A 14,052-nucleotide genomic window follows, 5' to 3' on the forward strand; every position below is an offset into this window, starting at 1 on the left:
CCCAGAATAAATATTGTTTTAGCACGTGTCTGTCTCCGACTATAATTCCACCCTTCACAGTCCCATATACATACAATAGCACACTGGAATTGTTTGTGTATGTGGCTCTAATGAGTTTGCCATACTGTCCTCAGACTTAAACACATAAAGCAATCAAAGAAGTTGCCTCAAAATGTAAATCAATGAGGCAAAACACCCTTTCTACACTGCCATACCATGATTTTCACTAGCAGCAGGCAAGCACTAATAAGTGATGCCTATGCCAGCCCTATTAGATAAAGCATGGGCCTGCTCTCTTTTGCAGAAATAACCCCTGGGGTCTCCGCAATGGTAAGGAGGTAGTGGCAGAGGAGCTATGGGCCTTATACCACGTATCAGAAGCCGATTTTGTTTAAAATGCTTCATCGGCTTTTTACTGGTCAGGCTAAAGTTTGTAAGACATACAATCCTTTCTGTACATTTTTCCCTCTGTAATGGGGGGGCTGGAAATCTTTGTATGAAGCGCAACAGACAGGCCAGGAAATCCTGCACCCTAAAAACTGAAGAGTCAAGGTAATTGACAAAGGCCTGTTTTATTAACAATTCAGATAAAACAGGGACAGCAATGAACATAAAGTGCCTGATTCAAAGAAGCATTGTATAATGGTGCAATCCCATAGATGAAGGCTCTGTGAATCAGGCCCAAAGAATCTCCACGCTCTGAAAGATTTTCCTGCAGGACAACAGTTTATAACCACAAAATATGTCATTACTGATGTTGCATTTACAAAAACCTTCCAGTAGGTGGGATTGGTTTAAGGGATTTAGACAGTGTTTTCATTGGAACTAGAACTCTGGTGGCTCCACCTCGGACCATCCCTAAGGTGATAAGGTAATACATACATCATTATTATAATGATATTTAATTGGCTCCTGAAAGTTGCAAGACAGCATTTTTGGAGAGCAATGATTGGTTGGCACTCGCTTCACTAACCTTGGACATTTGGCAGGTCATCAGCATATAAGCAAAACATTGTTGTGGGGGAGAGACAACAAGGAGCCATTTATTTTAATTAACTCAGATACCATCCCTGATTTCCTAAACCACAAGCCAGAGCTTCTAACTTTGAACTTGGCATTGTCTGCCATCTTTGTTCTGAAAACATTTAGGGAGTTGAGGCAGGTGCATATCAGTGTTTGGCACTAAAGAATGGATATTGTCCTTGAGTTATGAGTCATGTGGGAGGAGACCACGTTTTGAATTATTCTGCTTAGTTTTTACCATGTATTTAGCTCCTATCGATATGGGTGATATTTCTCTCCTCTGCCTCTAGAGACTTGATCGAGCTAATCGTCATGCAATGTTAAGCTTTTAATTGGCCCACACCTGGCATCCGAAGGTTTCTCTTGTTTTTTTCACTTAATCTAAGAAAAATAGCTCTTGCGCCTGGGAATGGTTATTTTCTGTTTGACTTTATAGCTAGCTGATCCTCCCTTCTCTGCAATAATGTTTCCGCTAATTCAGCAACCCGAATGTCTCTGCATGTTTGAGGCGTCCTTGTGTTCTCCATTTACTCTAACTTGGCTGCGCCTCCCATTTTCTCCAAAATGGCCAATCCTTACTGCTGCACTTCTGCGTTATGCAAGCTTTCTATATAGTCTTATGTGTCTTGCGTTTCAGCATATACATTGACTATGAGATGTTTCTAGTGCGGGATGTATTAACCCACTTATGCTCTGCCCTGCGGCATCCCTGTGTCCTGGTGGTTGTCCTGGTGGTACCAGAATCATCGAAATGGCCGCAAACTCCCTATGCGCGCCAAAACCTAATGAATTTGCGCTCTATAGAGCACAAAAAGATGGCTGCAAAATCTACCATGGATGTTGTCAGTGGTGGAATGGAGACCTCACTGCTGAAACATGTCACTGGGCTGCCCGACAAGTAAAAATGGAGCCTGCATGAAAAGCAGTGCTTGCTGACAGAAATCCGAAATCTTGCATTTTAAATCTTTTCTTGGTTGCTGAAACTGCAGAATGCCGGTCCAAAACACCATAAAACATCCAATATTCTCGCTGGGTGTCACATTTTACTGAATTCAAGAAATCATTGTGAAATTGCAATATCCAGGAAAGCTGAATTGGTAATAAAAACACCCACAGCACAAGTTTGCCTGCCTGTGAAATCTGTCAAAATCTGGGCGCAGTACCAGCGGTCGCCTGAATGACTGTTTCAAAAGCCTGCATTAAAACTGTAAACTTGTACCATTGTAATTTAATGTCTGAAATCTAAGTGACCTGTTATCAAGAGTAACCTAGGTTGTAACAATTTAAACTTCATGGTTTAGAGTCTGGAACCAGTGTTCTAGCTGCTCGTTTTAAAATTACAAGTTTATTTAAACCAAGAAAAATTGCAACAAAATGACATTTAAAATTAAGCCTGACTCCAAACCAAACCACAAACAACTTCCCCCACAGGGCCAGGCACCTCCCTTCTGCTCTCTAGACCAGGAACTCACACCCTTGTGTTGATTAAGAGGGGAGGGGAACTTGGGCTGCTGTGGAAAGAGCATAATGGACTTCCTCCAAGGCAAGGATATGCTAATCAGGAAGGATCGTAAATGGCCTCTGCCAGAAGGAAGGGGGCGGAGATTGCTTCTGAGCTGCAAGTAGGAGAAGGAGGCGGGGACAGACTACTTTTGTTGATTCACAATGGACAAAAAGCATATTTTTAAAAAGATAATTTACTGTGTACAATTATAAAAAATATGTAAACCCCGGACTTCTGAACCTAATTTTTGGCTGCACATTTTAAGAGGAGCCAGAACTGTGTGCTATGTTCTGGGAAGTAACTGTGAAAATTGTGGTTTTATGGCAAATGTATTTATGTCAAAAGCATGAAACTTCACACGCTTATGCCCATATGCAATGCGCACAGTTGTACACATTTTTGGTTAAACTAGATATTGTGTTCCGGCCCAAAAGGGCAGAATTCTGTCAAAAGCCGACACAAGATCCTACAATGACAGGGCTTGGAAGAGCATTTGCTCCACAAAATATGTGATCTAGATATGTTATTGTTATAAAGTTTGCAAATTTGTAAATATGTATTATACTAAAAGTAGATTTCATGTTCAAAAGCCAAGGGGAGGATTCTCTGACTCACAACACCACATCATCATGGTGACGCCCTGTTTTCTCCTAAAATCAAGAGAGAGGGGAGATTGTAACCTATAGCCAGCCTAGGAGGCGCGCTTTGGATAATCCAGCACACACACCCCTTTACCAAATGCATAAAAGGAGACAGCTGAGGATTTAGAAACACACACAGATCCACCCGATACCCCGTTCCTGGCAAAGCACCCTGAAGGAGATTCATCAATATTCCTTGCTCAAGACTCCAGAAACTTGGCAAAGCAGAAAGGCCCACTCTATAGCTGAACCATTCTCAGCTAGGCCTTAAACTTCTAGAACCAGAATCCCACAAACTTAAAGGGGAAATCAAAGAAAACAGCTGGGCTGTGCTGTAACTGCTTGCCTGCCAAATAATTATCTGCAGAACCAGGGCAGATTAAACCCAATCCTGTGCCGTGCTGTGCCGATCCTGTCCAGTCCTGTCGTGCGGTGACCAGAGCGCCTTGCTGATTGCAGACCCTGCCCAGTCCGGTGTGCCCAGCAGAATTCCTGCCCAGAAATCTTGACTGACCAGAATTCCTGACGGTTCTGTTCAAACATATATAATGTGAGTATCCATAGTATAGGACTGTCACTAGCCTATGTAATGCCCACAGTAATCCCTATCTCAAACCCATCTCCTCTTGTATTTAGAACCTGATATTGTTAGAAATATTTTTGAATTGCCTGAACTCTCTATCTCATCCCTACTGTGATCCTTCTGTAATAGTATTGTTAACATATCTTTGCGGTGATATATTTCATCTGAAGAAGGCAAGCTCCTCGGCAGGCAGAAACTTGATCCAGAGGCATCCTGGTCTAGTGGCTGTGCTCCCGTGTAGAAATTACTTCTTCATAGTCTGACCCTAGTGTAAAGAAATCCTGTTTGTCCTTTGAAAGCGCATCCCTGTTTTCCAATTTGCCTCTATCTGAAAAAAACAACCTCCACGAAAACGTCCATAACTTCTTCAAATTTTATGCTAGAAACACATTTTAAATGTCTGCTTGTAGCTAACATCCTAAGCTTTCCAGAGAACCAGAAACCGCATCTCGAATCCCCATACAATTGCAATTACCGCACACAAAGTTTGCCGCAAATTTTCATTTTGCCAAAATATTACACGTGTAAAATAGCTTTTCATTGCACCCAACCTCAAATTTCAGTTTGCACATTGCTTATTGGTGTCAAATCATTGCTAGTGTGTGTCTGCAACCATATAAAGCGGCTGCCATTAGAATTTAAACAATTTCAGTGATTTAGCCCATATTTAGTGTTTTACCCAATCCATTCTCAGACAACTTTAAAAACCATTTTGATAGTTTGCCAATCAATTCTGTTTCTCTCTCGTGTTGCTGGGGGGAAATTGGGATTGACATTTGTTTGAATTCTGCATTCCTGAAACCTGTTCTCTCTCTTCCTATCTGTCTACATTGCATATTGGGGGGTTGAGGGGTGTGCAGGGGGAAAGAGTAACCACATTGCTATTTGATATGAACACACACCCACAAAAGTATTATTGCTGTGCTGCATTGTTTTTGATCATTATTACTCCTTGTGATTAAAGAGATTGCTTAGTGTGACATCACCCCATTGGTGATTATTGTATCCCCATTAAAAATAGTGTGATTATATTGTGAATATATAAATAAATATTTTAACTTTGCAAACCAGCCTGATTCCTGGTTCAGTGTGACCGGGGGGGTTCCAAGAGAGGGGCGTGATATAAGTGGTACATCGTTCAGAATAAAAGAACTTTTAGACACAAATAAATAAATAAGGATTTCAGTTGTGCATTTCACGCTAGGTGTTGACTTAGATGAAGTGCCGGATTGAAATCACTTACACTAGTGTGTATTGAATGCAGATAACATTCTAAATTTCTAAATGCAAGTTTGACCTAGTGTCCGTGTATCTTTATGGTGAGTGCATATTTGCTTTGTGTTTCGTGCGTCTACGTGTGTCAGTTTAGCAATGAGGTCACTTACTATTGTCATCTTCAGTTACAGCATGTTTATTTCGTCCATAGCTTGCAAATTCATCTCTTCTTCAATTGTTCTGGGATAAGGTCAGTAGGGTTGCCTTAGTGAATACTGCCTCTCATGCATGCGACATTTAGTCGGGCAAGGGGCAACTTCTATGAATGATGTACTCCTCTCGTCTCTACGTTATGGAGGTAGCGGCGGGGCAGAGGCGATTAATTCAGTATTCATCTGCCTTTCAATACCTTGTTATTGGATTTCTCTTGTAGGGTATCCGTTCTGGTCTATAGATTTAATTCCCTAAAGATGTTTCTCTATTGGGGACTGGGCATACTCTGACTGAGACCTAGCCCCTCCTCATCTAAGATTCTTCAGAAACAAGAAGCAAAAGAGCCCTTATACCCCATCTGAGTGGCTGATGTTGCAGCTATTTTGGGCCTTATTCACAGAAGCGTTTTATAATGGCAAAACCCCATTGGAAAACGCTCTGTGAATTAGGCCCTTTATCCTCACATCCAAAAACGAAAGAAGTCCGAATGAGTATGCAAGTATGCATATTTCATGGTTACAGACATTTTAATGTTAAGGTGAGTGCTGTGATAGCACCAAGCCGTGTGTCTTTTATGTATTTACTGATTCACACATACAACCCTTTTATCACAGACATGTTTATCAAATATAGAGATCTCTGATTTCTGAATTCTGTGTGATTTAATGCAAAGCAAACAGGAACACTCATTGGGGCTATTTGTCCCCTTTCCCACTCTAATAGAGGAGTTTTGAAAGCGTAAAATAGGAGTGTACCAGACTGTTCATCTTGGAATGATAACCTTCTATCAGAAAATAATTCATATGGTTAGTTTAGTATTGCCCCTTGCGAAATACAAGTGAGATGGTTCAAAAAGAATGCCTGCAACACATGACCAGTGGTCAGTGGGCACTGAGACCGCGTCAGGCTGCTCACACCACAGTGTGCCAGTGCGGGCAGTTTGAAACTGCATTCAGGCCAGGCCTTCGTAAAGTGCCGGTGACAGAAGAACCATTTACTTGGGCAGCAACAACTGTGTTTTCAAATTAGAATTCTACTGTAAAGTACTTGAATTACAATGTAATGAAGCCAGCTTCACTTATTGAGCAATGATTTATTGATATCGAGGAGGGTTCTGTTGCGTGACACAGAGGTGTATTTTGGCAGTAGTGTTTGCCAGTCAGGGGGTGCATTCTAGTGTTTCGCCCTGGGCACCATGCTAGCTAGAAACTGCCCTGGTTATGCCAGCATCAAGCAAAACTAACCTGGAGCACTCAGCCTCAGCCAGCTGGTGTCCTACTCCTGGTCTCTCCACTGTTAAAGTGCTACTACGAGCAGTTGTTGCAAACCAGTTGAAAACATCCATTGCATCACTTTTCATGGGACCTTTGCAAGCACCTTTCCAATGGATGGATTCCGTGCCGGGATTCTTTATGGCGGCAGATAGGGCAGTGTCAACGTCCAGGACATCCTACTTTTCTGCGGGCAGTGGATTCAGCTTTAAGAACTATCTCTGCAAGGGGTTGCATGCTTCTTGCAGAACATTCTATGCAACATCTGCCCTCCTTTCTATTCTCAGATTCACTCTCTTCTCAGCATACAGTGTGACATTCTTTATCCATAAAAGGCCTCTGAGGCCCATTCAGAACACTGCAGACAGGCCATTTTGTTTCCTCTTGAAAAACAAATTCAATGTTCTCAAGTTTCCCAGGTCGGTGTGAAAAAGCCATCCATTGCCGTTCTTCCTCTTGGAATTCTGGGACGTGTAGTAGCATCTTTACTGTTTTAAATGTAGGACTACAATTCCCAGAATTCCCAGAGAAAAACGGGACTGGAAGGCTTCTTCCCAAATGAACATGGGAAACTTGAGAGCAGTGCACATCATTGCAGTGCTCAAACAACTGCCCTGCCGCCCTGTAGAAAAGTGAATCCATTTGAAGTTTCTTTGCAGCAGCACCCTAGGCATGTATTAGGGCTAGCCTTCATCATATCAAAGCTCCATTGGTGCTCACATTGACATCTGCCAGATGTTGATATTTAAGCTCAGAAAACTGTATTTCTATGGGCAATAATTTTCAATGGTGGCTTCCACTCATGGAAAATCCTTATGTCAAGACATCTGCTACACCAGAGGTCATCTTACGGTTCATAGAGTTTTTTTTATCTAACCCGTGGCCTGGTTTCTCTCCCTTTTGGTGCCAAAAAGACCTTGAGTATAAGAGAACTTATGACAATGTAAAATACTATGGTGTGCCTCAAGAGGTTTATTAATGTTTGATAACGTATGCAGCGCTTTAAACCCCCTGTATCTTAATGACTCATTCCCCTCAACCTAGATGTACCCCACAATGTATTGAACATTCACCCTGTACTGTAACTGCTGATATGAAGAATGCGCCCAGATACACTTGGGTTAGGTGCGCTATATAAATAAATAAATAAATAAATAAAATAAAATGAATAGTGCAGATTGCTACTGTTATCTATGGCACGAGCCCCAACGTTGTACTATGCACATATTGCACATCCTGCATACGTGTCGGTGATGTTCACCAGATGGAGGGAGGATGAAGAACCATGTATTCTGGCTGCGGATGCATTTCTTTATGCCTCCACACTGCTTGACACTGAGTCCCTGGACTTCCATGGGGAAGCCACTCTCTGCCTTGCAGCTACAAACTGTATCATGGCCTGTTATCACAGGGTTGCAGGATCCTCTTGTAAGCATCAATATACTGAAGGCCATCCAATGGTCTTGGAAAAGGGCACTGGTGAGAGCAGACCTCGGCCACGATAGTGTTTTATGGAAAGATTGTGGATGATAGGATACAGGAAACATCGGATATTTTGGTTGTGTGGTCAAAGAGGATGGTAGCAGAACCTGGAGCATAATATGGTAACTTCCAGCTGGAATGCCAGCTTCAGGTAATGATGGAAAGGATCAGTGGACAGCCTCCTTCGCGGAATTAAACTGCTGGACTGAAAGGACCATTCCTGCTGGAAACCTGGGAAATCAACGCTGGCCTTCTTCCAACCAACCCAGACTCCTGGCCCTCTGACACTCGTCTGAGACTTAGACTCTTTATCTAGGTCCACACCACTTCTTGATCTATGTTTGGAGGGAGTAAGCTGCTGATTTATCTGATTTCCATCAATTCAGCTGAAGTGAACTTTCCCGAACTTCCTTTGAGGTTCTGGAGGGGTCGTTTTGGAAATTGCAGGCCCACAATTTAGGTGAGTAATGCGCAGCTTAGGTAAGTCATGCGCAGCTTAGCTAAGTCATGCGCAGTTTGAGTTTGTGATTAGTCTGCAAGACACAGAGGGAGGAGGCTGTGAGGGCAGATCAAGAAGAGGTATAACCTCGAAATTTAAAAAGGTTTCAACTGAAGTTTGATAGTATTTTCTGAAAATCCCCGGGTTAGTTGATGGCAGGATGATCCATTCAGTGACCGTAACCGAATCTGTCATCCCTGTGTGGCTACAACTAGGGAGGAGAGGATTCCAGTGACTGCGCTGCTTGATAGATGCGCATATGAGGTGTGTTGTCTCTGACTAAAGCTCAGAGAATCCCGGAAGTGGTTGGCAGCAGGCAGGAGATTACCACTCAGTGATTTCAGCTGAGTCTGTTATCCTGGATAATTCAGGTAAGTTCCGATGAGCTTGAGTTCAGGTGGGATCTGGAAGCACTGACAAATATCACAAGAACTGGCGAGTCTAGCAAATCCCAAATATGTGATTTGGGGTGGCAAAGACGGAAGATTCCAAAGCACTAAAAGGGAGCAAATCCCCAAGGAAGGTGCTGGACCAGTGCACACTCATCCATATCTCTGTCGATAAGCATAGCCCCGTTGTAATGTTTTATTCCTGGAGATGTGAGGCAATGCTTGTGGCTACCTGTTGGTTAGAGGAGAGTGGGAGTGGTGCAGAAAATTAGCCACCTGTAGTCTATAATATACGGAAAGTGCATCTGGCTGCCTAAGGAGGGGCCAGGTAGCAGAACTGAGAACTCAATCAGCCTCATCATGAGTTTGGCGGTAACACTTAAATGCGGTGGTAACGCTATTACCGCTCCATTTAAGGGTCTGCTAAATCAAGATTTTGGCTGCATTTACCCCCAGCTCTGTGCTGGGGTGAATGCACCAGGGAAATTCCCATTTTCTGGCACAATTAGCACTGAGCTATTAGCGTGCACTAATTGCGCCGAAAATCCCCATTGGGTCCAATGGAACCAATGGGGGATGGGGAGTTACCATTACCGCCAAACCTGTGATCCCACGCTAATAGCGCTGGAGGGTTTGGCGGTAACGCTATAAGCCCGGGCGGTATACCGCCCAACTCGTGATGAGGCCAAATGACTTACATTGTCGCTCCTTCCTCTCAACGGACTTCACAACAACTCAGAACAGTAGCCCACTCGTCTTTATGCTTGTTGGAATGTGTTTGCAGACTTCAAAGTTCATTATGGCATCTTTCGCCATTGTTCTTCTCACCGTTTCCATCTCTCTAGCCAATCAGGAAGCTTGGGATGGGAGCTCTGGAAAGGCTAGATTCCAAGCTTCCCTTTGTATTGTGGAGATTGACAAGCTCAGTCACAGGAATCCCCGGGCGAGGCTTCCTTTTCTTCCCTCTGCACAATCTCTAATAGGGTTAGAGTCCTTATCTGTGGGCTCTATTGTGGGGTAGGTGACCTTTGCCCTCTTTTGAGGTGCTTGCCATTGGCATGGTACCACTCGAATGGATGGTAGTCACATACCAGAATAGAACCCCCTGGAGCAGGTTCTAACGCTGCATTTAACTTGTGTTTAAAACCATGACCAATTGATTCATGACTGGCGTGCAATCCCATACATTCATTAGACAGACACATATGTCGTCCTGCCCGTCTGGAAGCCATGGGCAGGTCTGTGTTAAAAAAAAGTTTTAGTTCAAAGTGATCTGCAAACCCGGTGCCCTGTCTACTCAAATGGATAACCACATGGGGAAAGTGTAAAAGACAGCTAAGTCTTTCACCAAATCGTGCACACTTGATCGCCACACATTTAGGTAGTAGATGTCACATTTTACAATGAAACATCTTGCTAAGGTCACCTGCGGGGTGCTTGTATTGTCTGGACAGTCGACTGTCCCTTAACTCACCTACACACAGTTTTGCCTTTTTAGGGCACAATTGTTGGAACAACATGTTTGCCGAACTAGGAAGAAGGCGGTAAACATAAAAGAGTAATGACTGGCTTCCCCAGAGAGCAAGGTTGTTGCTCTGCCCATCATGGTGGTCCAAAGCAACCCTCTTTGTTTGCCTCTCCTCACGTACACTTTCTGTCAAGTAGATCCTTAAAGAAGGTTGACATTTTCACTACTCAAAGTGCTGCGAATAATGATTAGGTGTGATCTGAAATAACACTTCAGCCAATATTGTCACTCTGTGGAGCATTGATCTTGGAAGCATTGTAATTGCAACTGGTTTTATTTTCTCAAATTGAGGCCTGATGAATCCTCCAGCAACAGCAAAGGATGAGAGAAACTTTGGTCCATTAATACTGTGTATGTAAAAACCTTCTATTACTATTGTGTATGGAACCACTGTAGTTCTAAGTTGTCTTTAATGCGACCAGATACCCTAGGGTCACCGGATGGAAATTCCTTCAAATAGTTATATCCAAGATGCTCCGCCCAGTTTGAATGCTTTTCTACTTATGTTAAATGTGCTAAACTAGGAGACATGTTCCTTCCACATATTCACATAGAGATAGAGGCGAATCTGCCTATGCGCAGCGAGCATCACAGAAACAGAGCTAAGCTGGGAAGTGATAGAGTCATTTTGGAATGAGGCAGATGCCATTAAAAGGCTGCCTGATTCCAAAATGGCAGCACCAGTATTTATGCACCTTCCCCATAGAGCCAAGGGCTGATTGTTACTAATTACCAGCATGCAATGATGTGGCTCTGTGGTACAGAAGACACAGGGTCCTTTATATCTTTTCTGTTGCTTGTTGTTACTTCCTAACACACGGAGGTAAGTATGGCAGGTAAGTCACTAAGGCCAATAGACAAGACACTGGGCCTCCACACCGATGGAGCCAGCTCCCAATCTCCAACTGTCACTGTTGGAATCCTCATCTCTCCATCAGCATCAGCCATTCCGGGTTTGGTGTTGGGGAAGAAAAGCTTAAACCAAACGCAAAGCCTGATCTGTGAGTACCCACATGGTAACCCCCACTAAACTTTACTAAACTCATTGAACAGATTGATGGGTATTGTTCATGTCTTTCTATGGCTTCTAATGCTGTGTGATCTCTTGCATTGCCTTTGTATGTCTGATATGCCATGTTTATAATTCCCTCTATGCAGTCTTCAGCATCGTCTGTAGCCTTCACCAATCTGCCCATCAAGGTCTTTGACTGCTCCCGTCACTTACACGCTCACATTCTACTTTCCAACACACAATACCACACTAACGAAGCCACACAAGCATGGCAATTAAACACCCCTGCCGACTGACATGAAAGATCTGAACGCTCCACCTCAATTACAAACCACAGCCTCGGTCAATGTATCCTTGCACCACGGACACAGGAGCCTCCCATTTGGATGCCAATGTCTCTATGATCTCCACAGGGAACACCCAGAAAGCGACCCACACGCAGAGCCCAGGGTATGTTGTCTCTCCACTAACCAAACACCCCCCCCCTCTCTTACAGATCCTTCTGAGCACCTGGAGATCATGGACATGGCAGTGGCACACAGTATAAATCCCAATAGCGTGACATAACATTTGGCTTGTGCACATATTTCTGTGCAGTTTTCTATCTATTTTGTGATGTTGTCATGCTTGTATGAATAGCGTCCCTTAAGTGTTGCTACGTAAACTCAACAAGGATAAGAATTACAAAGTCTAATGAATGTAACATGGCTGTAGTTTTTGTAGGTCCATGCATAGACTTCTCGTGATACCTCCACCAGAACAGCTCCGCCGGGACAGTATCAACAGCCTAGGAAAGCCAAGACCCAATCCAGGGATAAAGCAACAACACTCCAACCCCAAAGGGGATCGACCAGGGGCAACAACCCCACCTTCTGACTAGTTCGCCTTGATAAAGACCACACGGGGTCGAAACACGTGTTGGCTGAACACCACAAGACTATGGGCCTCATTACACGGTAGGCGGTGAGCCATGGCGCTATTAGCGCCATGGCTCATGCCGGTAAAATACCGGCACCGCCTTGGTGGAAAGGGGATTTACCGCCCCATTCCAAGGTTGGAGGGGCGGTAAATCCCCCTTCCACCATTGCCCTTCCCCATTCCCATTTCTGCCCCATAGGGCTCTATGGGAAGGGGGAAGGCGCTAATTACGGCACGGCAATTTTGCGGTGCCGTAATTAGCTCCGAGGTCCCTTAGCGGGTTGGATTTTAACGCCTGCAAAAAGCAGGCGTTAAATCCCCCAACCCGCAAAGGGACCTCGTAGTAAGGCGGTAAGGATTTACCGGTACCGGTATTTTACCGGTACCGGTAAATCCTTACCGCCATCCGTGTAATGAGGCCCTATGTGTCTACACTGTAATATAAACTTCACCTAAAACATTGCAATTAGCGTGGGAATCAATGTATACACAGTATACTCAAATCTAGAAACTGCGAGGTAGCCAGGACTGTCTACCTAAACCTCTTGGAATATCTGTTTCACTTTGTAAAAAACTCGTTCGGTGCCATATTGTCAGCTCTTAAATTATGCAAACTGGCAAAAATCTTGTATCTTAGCCTAAAATGTAGGTTTAGAAAAAAAATGTTTTGAGTGGAAGCTAAAAACGATCTACTCTGAAGGATTTTCAGTTCAAAAGAAATAATTTGTATCAGTATTTAAGAACCGGAATAATTGCTCAGAGAAACAAACTAGCGGAGTGTGGCAGAAGGCATGCCTGCTTGCTTTATTCTCTCCACAGGCCTTGTTTATGCGTACCTGCATACCTCAAGAGATCAGCTTGAACCCTTTGTTAGCAGCACTTTGCATATGCTCCGCTGATCTGAATAATGAATTCTGTCATGTCCTGCCTCCTGTCACCCCAGATCACCACTCCAGATTAAGCATCACACTTTCAAATGCCGGACAGCATCGGCTCCCTTTTAAGTTCGGAGGCAAATACTCATCTCTGTGCCTGGCAGAGCCGTCCACTCCTGGGGCGGCCATCTTCTTATCACCCCCTCCTCTGAGGTGCAAGGATGGGGAGATGCTAATTTTAGTCCAGTTAGACAGCCTTTGGCTTGTCGTTTGACTTCACCACGTCTATTTTCTGGGCTAGCACTCAAAGCCTAATGGTTTACCTAATATCCAGTACTGATCCTGCTCTTGACTCTCTCGGTCATATAGCAAAACACATAGGGCCTCATTACGAGCCTGGCGGTAGGGGGTTAACGGGGCCGGTAGAGCTGCCGGCCCCGTTAACCCCCTACTGCCTCATTACGAGGTCTCCTCGCGGGACCTGCTAAGGACGCCTGGTTTTACCTGTAAAACCAGGCGTCCTTAGTGGGTCCAGTGAGCAGACTAGGATGCAAACAACGGGCCCGTCATTAACAGGCCTGTTGTTTGCATCCTCCCCATACCCATTGAGCCCTATGGGGGCTCAAATGGGAATGGGGATGTACCGGGTCTGGGTTCCCTGAATGGGGAAATACCAGGCCCTCCAAGGTCGGAATGGCCTGGTATTTCCCCATTCAGGGAACCCAGACCCGGTACCCGGTATGGGGGTAGCTATGCCGCAAATAGCGGTATGTCTACCTCCATGGTCGTAATGAGGCCCATAGAAAAAATGACTGTGGCGGTAACAGTTTTTATAAAACTCCCTTTGAAAAAAGGAAAATGCTCTCCATTAGCAAAGCCCTACCCTGCCGGTTTACCGC

The 14,052-nt window shown here is 44.2% G+C and overlaps 1 protein-coding gene across 3 annotated transcripts in view; it reads right to left on the reverse strand.

Annotated features, from left to right (window-relative positions):
- LOC138581348 (protein bicaudal C homolog 1-A-like) overlaps positions 1-14,052 on the reverse strand; it is a 361,089-nt gene that overhangs the window by 176,936 nt on the left and 170,101 nt on the right. The gene's annotated exons all lie outside the window — the stretch shown is intronic.

This window comes from Ambystoma mexicanum, chromosome 3p (genome assembly GCF_040938575.1).
Source record: "Ambystoma mexicanum isolate Mex_15411 chromosome 3p, UKY_AmexF1_1, whole genome shotgun sequence".
NCBI lineage: Eukaryota > Metazoa > Chordata > Amphibia > Caudata > Ambystomatidae > Ambystoma > Ambystoma mexicanum.